An 8,757-nucleotide genomic window follows, 5' to 3' on the forward strand; every position below is an offset into this window, starting at 1 on the left:
TTACTTGAATATTGTGTAGTGGAGGATAAAAATTACTGTATGACTATGGATGTGTAGTTAGCTACAGTATGTAGCCGATCTGTGTATGGACCCTAAAACGTTAGGTTCTGAACTAATATTCATACTAATCTATGAACCTCAGCTATCATAGTTGTTGTATCAACTTCAAGTCTGAATGGCATTAATGAAGCCTATGGATAGAGTAGAATACAATAACTTTATTGTGCCAAGGATGCAAGTCCTATATACACATGTACTGTAGTTATTACCACACATGAGAATCCCACATTGTAGCCTGTACATTGAATATATTCACTGATCATGTACTCTTCCTTGGCAAATAAAGGTGCGGTTCAGGTATGAATCTCAGACATTCTTTTTCAGTCATATCAAACTCCATTATTTGAATGATGCTGTGTCTGCATGTATTACAATTATACACGTCAACAGTGTTTACCACTCCTGCTCCTGGGACATCAATGATTACACATTGTAACTATGCAATAGACTAGAAACATGATTGATTTGTAATTCATATATACAGAAAACAATTACGCATATCTAACTCCCTTCATCTGCATTAATCTGAGGACACAGGATAGTATTTCAATGAGATACTTAACTTCAACCAGTGGAGAATGTGAAACGCTTTATTGAAAGAAGTTGCTAGTGTTATATCCAGGTGTTATAAATACATACATGCATTATAATTATGATAATTGTAATATTATAAATACAAGTTCAATCTGTACTTCAATGCACATATGGTGTGCATAATCAAACGAGGATGAAAGATGAGGTGGGGAGAGAGGTGTAAGAACAGTGGCAGACAGCATATGATTCATAAATTACAGTGCTACCCTAATATTCTCTCAGTTCATCACAATTGCGGTGTCTTCTCACCAGGCTTGGGCCCCCAGTTGGCCCAAAGGATATCTTAAGAGCGGGTGAGGTGGCGATAACTAGACTGGCTTCCTCTCTTACATCAAAACATACCTGCAGACGAGAGAGCATGATTAAGCCTTGTTTTTTTTATTCTATTCTCAGTCATCTTAAATCATGCAAAACTGACCTTGGATCATTAACTCTGGGACTACTACATCTCTTTAATAATACTTCCGATTGACCCGACCAAGTGACATCTCACCTATGATCATGCTGTGCCCTCTGTGTCAGCCAGGTCAGATGCGGGAGGGGTTCACCAAAACAGCTGATATGCCCTAGAGGATTTAGAGAGAAGGGGGAGAGGGATGAAGTGAAGAAGAGAGACTGTGTGTGTGGTCTCACCCGGTGTCTACACTAGGTGGCTAGAGAGTACTTTATGCTGAAAAACAGACACGAGGACAAACAACAGAAGATACTGTATGTGTTACAGACACCTATCGGAGTGTACCTGAAGCATTTAAATATAGAGGGCTATGTGTCTCACCACCTGGCTATTGCAAGGCTAACCCCCAGGGAAATCATGACTTGGCAGCAACAGATAGTCCAGTGAAAATGGCTTTGTTTATGTGGTGTAAATCTGAAAATTAGCAGCTGACATCTTAAGGGTATTTTAATTAATGCATGTGAGACAGGTTCCATGTACAACAAGACAGGCAGAGATGGAGAAAAAGAACACAGAGCAGTTTAATTACATCTGGTTATGGACACTTTTGCTAGCAATAAAGCTTCCACGGCCTGTTCCTCGGACAGTGAACATCTGGCAATATCTACATTTTCAACCCCTTGGTCAGCTTGCTCTCTGAAAGTAAAGAAAACAGCTAATTTTATATAGATATGAAAACAATTACTGAGATATGACTGTTCAATCTAAAGCAGCAGATGTCATTTTTAGGATACGTCAATACAGCCCAGTGCTGCTTACCTGAGATGCCATCTTCGTAGGTGTCCGCTTTGACTTCCTTTGTGTTGGAAAGAAGTTGCTTTCAGAACAATTATTTTTGATTGAAAAAAAAAAAAAAGTTTTGCTCTCGACAAGAAGACACATATGTACCTCCATAGCATATAACAATTTGCCTGTGAATAGCCATAACTTCATACAAACGTGCTACTGTATGCATAATTCTTGACGCACATTTGAAGATGCTGCCATATCCTGCCAGCACGCCCACAAGCGAGCCACTCAGGAGCAGAGTGATAGGAATGAGATAGGAACAGCAATTTGTTGCAAGTTGGGGGAGGAGGGTTAATAGCTGAACAATAGACTATTCAACTTTTACTAAAGAATAATCTAATAGCCGAGCTAGGTGTGAAAACCCCTCCTCCTATCACAGACCAGACTTGCCCTAACGACCAAGGGGTAGCTTGCTACTCAATGAAAAAAAGCAATGACTTTTCAAATAAGTTACCTTACACGTTATGTTGGCTGACAATTTGTTAGCTACACTGTCCTTACGAACCACATAGCGTATCATTACAGCAGTATGTACCGGTATGTTAGCTAGCTACCTAACGTTAGTAGTTATACATCAAACTTGCAGGTATTTAACTTGATTATTCTTGTCATTCTTAGCTTAGCTTAGCTTAATGGTGTAGTTGTTGTGCTTTCTCAATGGACATTCGGGTGCTTTTGTAAATTCGCTCTGGCTATCTATAGGCTGGACAATAGAACAAGTCAAAATTCACCCAAGGCTGAAAAACGGTTTAAGAACGTTGGCTTAACTGGAACACTAGCGGAAGCCCATAGCAAATTAGTAGAATCGAAAGTTCGCAGAGCCTGTTGTGATTGGAGTGATGCTTAGAATTCCATAAAAAAATGTATCCCTTTTTATTTTACCACTACAATCTGTTCATTGGACGAAACTGGAAAAAAACGACTTGTGTAGAAAGTAAACATCTGCACCTCGATCGTGTTAACTGTGCTTATGTCTGCGTCATGAAAAAGCAGGAAAAAAATAAAAACTTGTGACTATTTCTGGTCTAGCGATCGATAACAAATGAGCTCGTTGCCCAGACTTACATAATTACAAAGAGGAGATTCTCCTGATTTAAGATGGTGCCTGTGTAACAGTTTTGCTTCCGTCCCTCTCCTCACCCCTACCTGGGCTCGAACCTACACACATAGACAACAGCCACCCTCGAAGCATCGTTACCCATCGCTCCACAAAAGCTTCGGACCAACTACTTACAGGTCTCAGAGCGAGTAACGTCACCGATTGAAACGCTATTAGCGCGCACCCCGCTAACTAGCTAGCCATTTCACACCGGTCACACCCAACTTGACCCACATTGCGACATATTTGGCGAAATAGACAGACATGCCAATATTTCCCCCATAGGAAACAATGGGAAGACAGCGGAGTTCCAATATTATTTTTGTTGTTCACATTCTATTTTGTAGTTGAAATGTAAACAATGTGAGCAGGTTTCATTGCCAAGAATAGCGAAGCAGGCATTGTGACGTTGTACAATAAGCTGGGAATATAACGTTCGGAAGGCGAGTTGGTGCCACAGTGCTCAATAGAACAAATAGGAGCTGGCAGGGTGAAAAATGCATTAAAATAAGGCCTGTTTTTTCGCGATTACTTCAAAACGACACCCGACCAGCTCAACTAGGGTGAGTAAAGTGGTCAGAGTGGTCTCATTTGTGTCTGAAAGTAGCTAGCCAACGTTAGCTTTTGTCAACCCTACTCCTCGGCCCGAATGTCCTGTGTGCGCTCCGAGAGCAAAACGGAATGAATTTACGAACTACCTTTTCTCTGAATGGTAACACCATAATATTAATCAAATTAATTAAGCCAAATATCTTAATCAATCCTATATACTATCTTGTTACAAAAAGGTTTTAAATTCTCTGGTAATGCCAATACGGAATACAATTAAATGCTTCTCAAAGATGCCCTCTGGTGGTCAAACTAGCAATAACTTGCAGTAACTGAAAACATTTCTGACAATTAAATGACGTGCCACAGAATGCTGCAGCAGCACACAGGGTTTGTCGCAGTATGACACAACTTTTAAAGGAGGAATCACTGTACGTCCAACCGGACTCACAACCGCAGACCATGTGTAAATACTGCACCAAACACCTTAGTTTGATATACAATTGCGCAACTAAAACATTGGCAGAAACGTCAACATTCATTGAGTTATCTTAGATCCATTCTGAGGATGTTGAGGAAGTGAAATAGGCTTCCGCGTCTACAGTGTTTCATTGGGAGACAAACGTCATTAACCAAACATGAAATCGGTCAGGAAATACTCCTCCAAGAATTGCACAAATGTTGTTACACAAAACTCAATTGACTGAAGATGAAATTGATTTCAATATTATTTAAATATATAGGCCTATGTAGCCTTTATTTTTTATTCAATCTTTTCAGTTTTCATATGAAGCCTATTTTTATTCATTCATTAGCTGTTCTACGAGTGGTCTGAAGCAGTCGGCAAATAACAAACGTTTAAGTGTAACTTTAGTAACGATGGTTGTGGGAAACAGCGCAGAGATTTAACGATGCGCCTACTAAAGTTCTAACAAGGAAATTAGCCTTAAGATGTTTTGGGGGAACCGGGCCCTTTCCTGCACCCTTCTGAGGTCTACTGTGCTGTACTTTGATGTCCAAACTTGTGAAACATAGACATCTATCATTGGTACAATTTTGGTCCGGCCCAACAAAATTTGGTCTTGTTTGGGGGCGTAGCTCATTAAAATAATAGCCAATGTGTAGTAAAATACCCAAATATGCAAAGGAAGATATTGCATATTTCTACCTTTGTGTACCTATTCAGGCTATATTGCCATGTAGAGAATGATATTCATATCCATCATTATGGATTTCTGTGAAGTACAGATCAGGGACACATTACGTAATTCTGTTATTGGGTGTAAATACACTGAACTAAAATATATTTTTTCAAAGTCAAGGTGTTATGTCATGTCTACACAAAGAATGTGGTGTCAGCTATCATCAAGTCTTAAAAAACTGAGGGAGATTTTACCGAAATCCTGTTACCAAACTTTGCATCTGCAGTTTTTCCAGTAAATTAGTTTTTCTAAAATGTTCAGTGTATGTTGGTGAAATCAGTTTTTTAAATCAATGTTTTTTGTTTGGCATACGTTTTAAAGTGAAAAATGAGTCTCAGAAAATTGTCGTTACCGTGGAATTGCCTTTAAGGCTTAAACCTTTTTAATATTCTTTCAGACTCTGTAGACGATCACTGATAATGAAACCTTGATCAAAGTGCACTTCAATCCAGTAGGATTCAAACTACTTAATTCAACCCAGCCAAATGTATGATCTCTTACCCAAGCGTGAAAAGGAAGAAGTGTCAGGGTCTCTTTTGTGCCACAGCTAGCTGAGCTCCTTAAGAGGTATATTATGTGACTGGAGGTCTTACGATTATAGACTGTAGAAAGGGCATTAGGGTTTCTTCACCGCCTGTTACTCACAACCCAATCTCAGCAAATGGCTGATAGCCGAGTTCAAGAGCACATGACTGTTTACCACTTGTTCTCCAGGGGTATTTATCACTGGACTGTTAGATATTAGCTTCATACAGTCAACGTTTCTATAGAATAGAAAAATAATACAATGGTTTCACTACAGTCAGTTCTACGTCTTCATTTTTTTTTTTACATAACTTACTTAAAGCGTGAATCAGCGATCATCGTCCTCCCCACTGCTTGTGTTGTGAATTCAGTTTGCATGAAAATATGGGGGTTGGCCCCGAGGTGCTCTGAACTGGGCTTTTGGGCAAGGTGTGTCTTTGTGATAAATCCCACCCACTCAAAGGACGTGGCTAAAGAGAGACAAACTTCTAGCTAGCAGCTTACTGCTAGGTTGTTTGAATGACCACAATGTTAGCTAGTTTTCCAGCTTGCTGATAAAGTTGTACTGCACCAAAGTTATGGGACTGTTTTCAGAAATCAGCATGTCTCTAACTGACACTGGTGTTCCTCGCTACTTTGTTACATTCGGCCAATGAGATCATGTCATAGCTAGGGCAGTCAGCTGCTGCTGCAGGACTGAGTGCACTAATCATGGCAGAACAACAACTGACTTATGAACTCATGACTCTGACTCATGAAAACTAATTGTGTTCTTTATTACACTAGCTACCTTGAGGGAGTATTTATTCAGAATTGAGTGTGTGAACTGGTGTTAGGATTGGAGACGAGCTCAGCTAGCATGTTAGCTAGCCAGCTATTTTCATGCACATTTTATATTTCATGTAAGATTCTACAACCACAAAAATCGTTAGCTAGATGTGGAATTAAGTAGTTAAGACTTGTTCAGGAAAAAAACATCAAAATTAGCAGAACTGGGGTACCGAGAGGCAGGCGAGTGCCGAGTGGTGTAATTTTACACTTGAAGGGTGAGACAGCCGCAGTGCAAGTAGCATAACTTTATCCACTGCTGATTTCAGCTTGAATAGATTGGATTCTATTCAATTATATCAGCTGACCAATTTGGTTTATGTGTTCAATAAGGCCCTAGTTTACAGCATCCAATGGTTTTAATTATGTACCTTTACTGTTGTGCGGTGTTAATATGCAGTGTTAATGTGTCCCGTGTGGCTCAGTTGGTAGAGCATGGCGCTTGCAACGTCAGGGTTGTGGGTTCGATTCCCACGGGGGGCCAGTACAAAAAAGTATGAATGTATGTACTTATAATTCGCTCTGGATAAGAGCGTCTGCTAAATGACTTAATGTAAATGTTAATAGGGTTCTGCAATAACTTTTGAAAATAGAAGTCCAGTTATGTTGCTATTGTCCAAGCCGAAGTGCACTTTACATTTATTCCAATAGAATGCCTGTTCATCCTTTCAATCATTGTGTTCTTTTCAAATGGAAACTGCAGACCGTTCAAGGTTGGCTTACTGTTGCAGAGCTGCGTCAATGGCGTTGTTTCAAGTTGAACAAAAACAAATCCATCCAATCCTTCCACTGTGTGAAAGTGCTAAAGGGAAAGGTAAACCTCAACAATACTGGCAGCACTGAACCGACCCTGACGTTGTCAATTGTTAAAAAAATAACTATGTGCAGAAACATTTCATCAAGAAATGTCCTCAGGGCGTCACCAGTTTTATGTGCACCTTGGAAACCACAATGCTTCATAAATGATTTAGAGTGTTACGTAAGCCACTCCAGCATGTTATTCGTACCGTGAAGGCTTTAAAAAAATACACATTCTCTGCAATGCGCCCCCAAAAAATACTTTTCCTCTTTCAAGCAGCAAAACTGGTGCCAGCAAGTATCTTCTGTCCATGTTTCGTCAATCATGCTTGTGATGGAGTGTTGAGGCTTACTCCCATTCTAACCTGTTCAAACAACTGTGGCAAGAGCCTGTCAACAAGCTGATCCCGATGTGACAAGTTATAAAAAAGTAAACGTTCCATATAAGGCACTCTCTGAGCAGACACGGAGCCCCAGTAAGCACTCTCTCAAAGAGATTGGGGAATTTTGATCAGGTGAGATTGATCAGGGGAGATTGGTACACCAACATCTGGAGCTGGTTGAAAGGAAAGAAGAAGTGCTTAAGGAATGGGACCAGTGCTCAATCATTACATCACCACACCCAACACACACCCACTCTCACACACACATACAACATGGTTATGCTTAACAGAAAAGCGCTCAATATGCTCTTTGATCTTGCAGCTTACATGATATAATTAAGCAGTTTAAGCTGGCTTTCTTCACGCATGCAGAAAACACTGCAATGCCGAGAGGTGATTCCATCAGCAGCCTCCATACAATACAGTGCATTCGGAAAGTATTCAGACCCCTTGAGTTTTTCCACATTTTGTTACGTTACAACCTTATCCTAAAATTGATTAAATCGTTTTTCCCTTCATCAATCTACACACATTATACCCTATAATGACAAAGTGAAAACAGTGTTTTAATGTTTGCAAATGTATGATAAGTGGCTGCCTGCCACTCTAGAGGGTTGAGTCCCGTTCCCTGCCAGCAGGAATCGGTTGGTTCCACTGCTCTCTGTGTTTTCTTATCCAGAAGCGCTGCATCCTCCGTAATTAAGGCTTCTACAAAGAGATTCTGGAGAGGTGGCCTCACAGATATGATTCAGGACAGCCAGATGGGTGATGACCTGGAACAGTAGGAAATAGAGAATATATAGAAACTATGGGATCCATTCCATTTGATTATCACAACCATTTGAATAATTTAAAAAGTAAATGAAAAAAAGAGGGGGGTATTATGGATGGAGCATTCAGGAAAAATATAACTGTATAAATCTAGCCTTGAGTGGTGAATTTTAAAGACGGCATCATGCATTATTCATGATTATTCATTTCTGGCAATGATTGCATGAAAACAAATTGCACACTGTGTAGGGAATTGACAAACACATACACATTACAGTGAAAGTAGAAATATTAACAAAGCAGTTCCCCGTTCCCGTTCAGGTAAAAAGCTGAGGGATCGGGATGGAGAAATGTAACAACTCTCAAATTCAAAGACAGTGCTATGGATGCAAGGACTGGCCAGCCATGATATCATTATAGTTTTAACCCTTTTGAAGCTAAACTCTGCAAAAACTTAACATGTGTAAATATTTGTATGAACATAACAAGATTCCCAACTGAGACAAACTGAACAAGTTCCACAGACATGTGACTAACAGAAATGGAATAATGTGTCCCTGAACAAAGAGGGGGTCAAAATCAAAAGTAACAGTCAGTATCTGGTGTGGCCACCAACTGCATTAAGTACTGCAGTGCGTCTTCTCCTCATGGACTGCACCAGATTTGCCAGTTCTTGCTGTGAGATGTTACCCCACTCTTCCCCCA

At 40.1% G+C, this 8,757-nt stretch overlaps 1 long non-coding RNA gene across 1 annotated transcript; it reads right to left on the minus strand.

Moving 5' to 3' along the window:
• Nucleotides 1-200: 200 nt before the first annotated feature.
• On the minus strand, nt 201-8,347 carry LOC129829956 (uncharacterized). Its single transcript, XR_008755481.1, has 3 exons — nt 1,638-8,347; nt 1,148-1,220; nt 201-996 (listed from the first exon to the last, which is right to left on the minus strand). It is a non-coding gene; the product is annotated as an uncharacterized LOC129829956 (long non-coding RNA).
• Nucleotides 8,348-8,757: the final 410 nt, after the last annotated feature.

The sequence above is a fragment of the Salvelinus fontinalis genome, chromosome 31 (genome assembly GCF_029448725.1).
Source record: "Salvelinus fontinalis isolate EN_2023a chromosome 31, ASM2944872v1, whole genome shotgun sequence".
Taxonomy (NCBI): Eukaryota; Metazoa; Chordata; class Actinopteri; order Salmoniformes; family Salmonidae; genus Salvelinus; species Salvelinus fontinalis.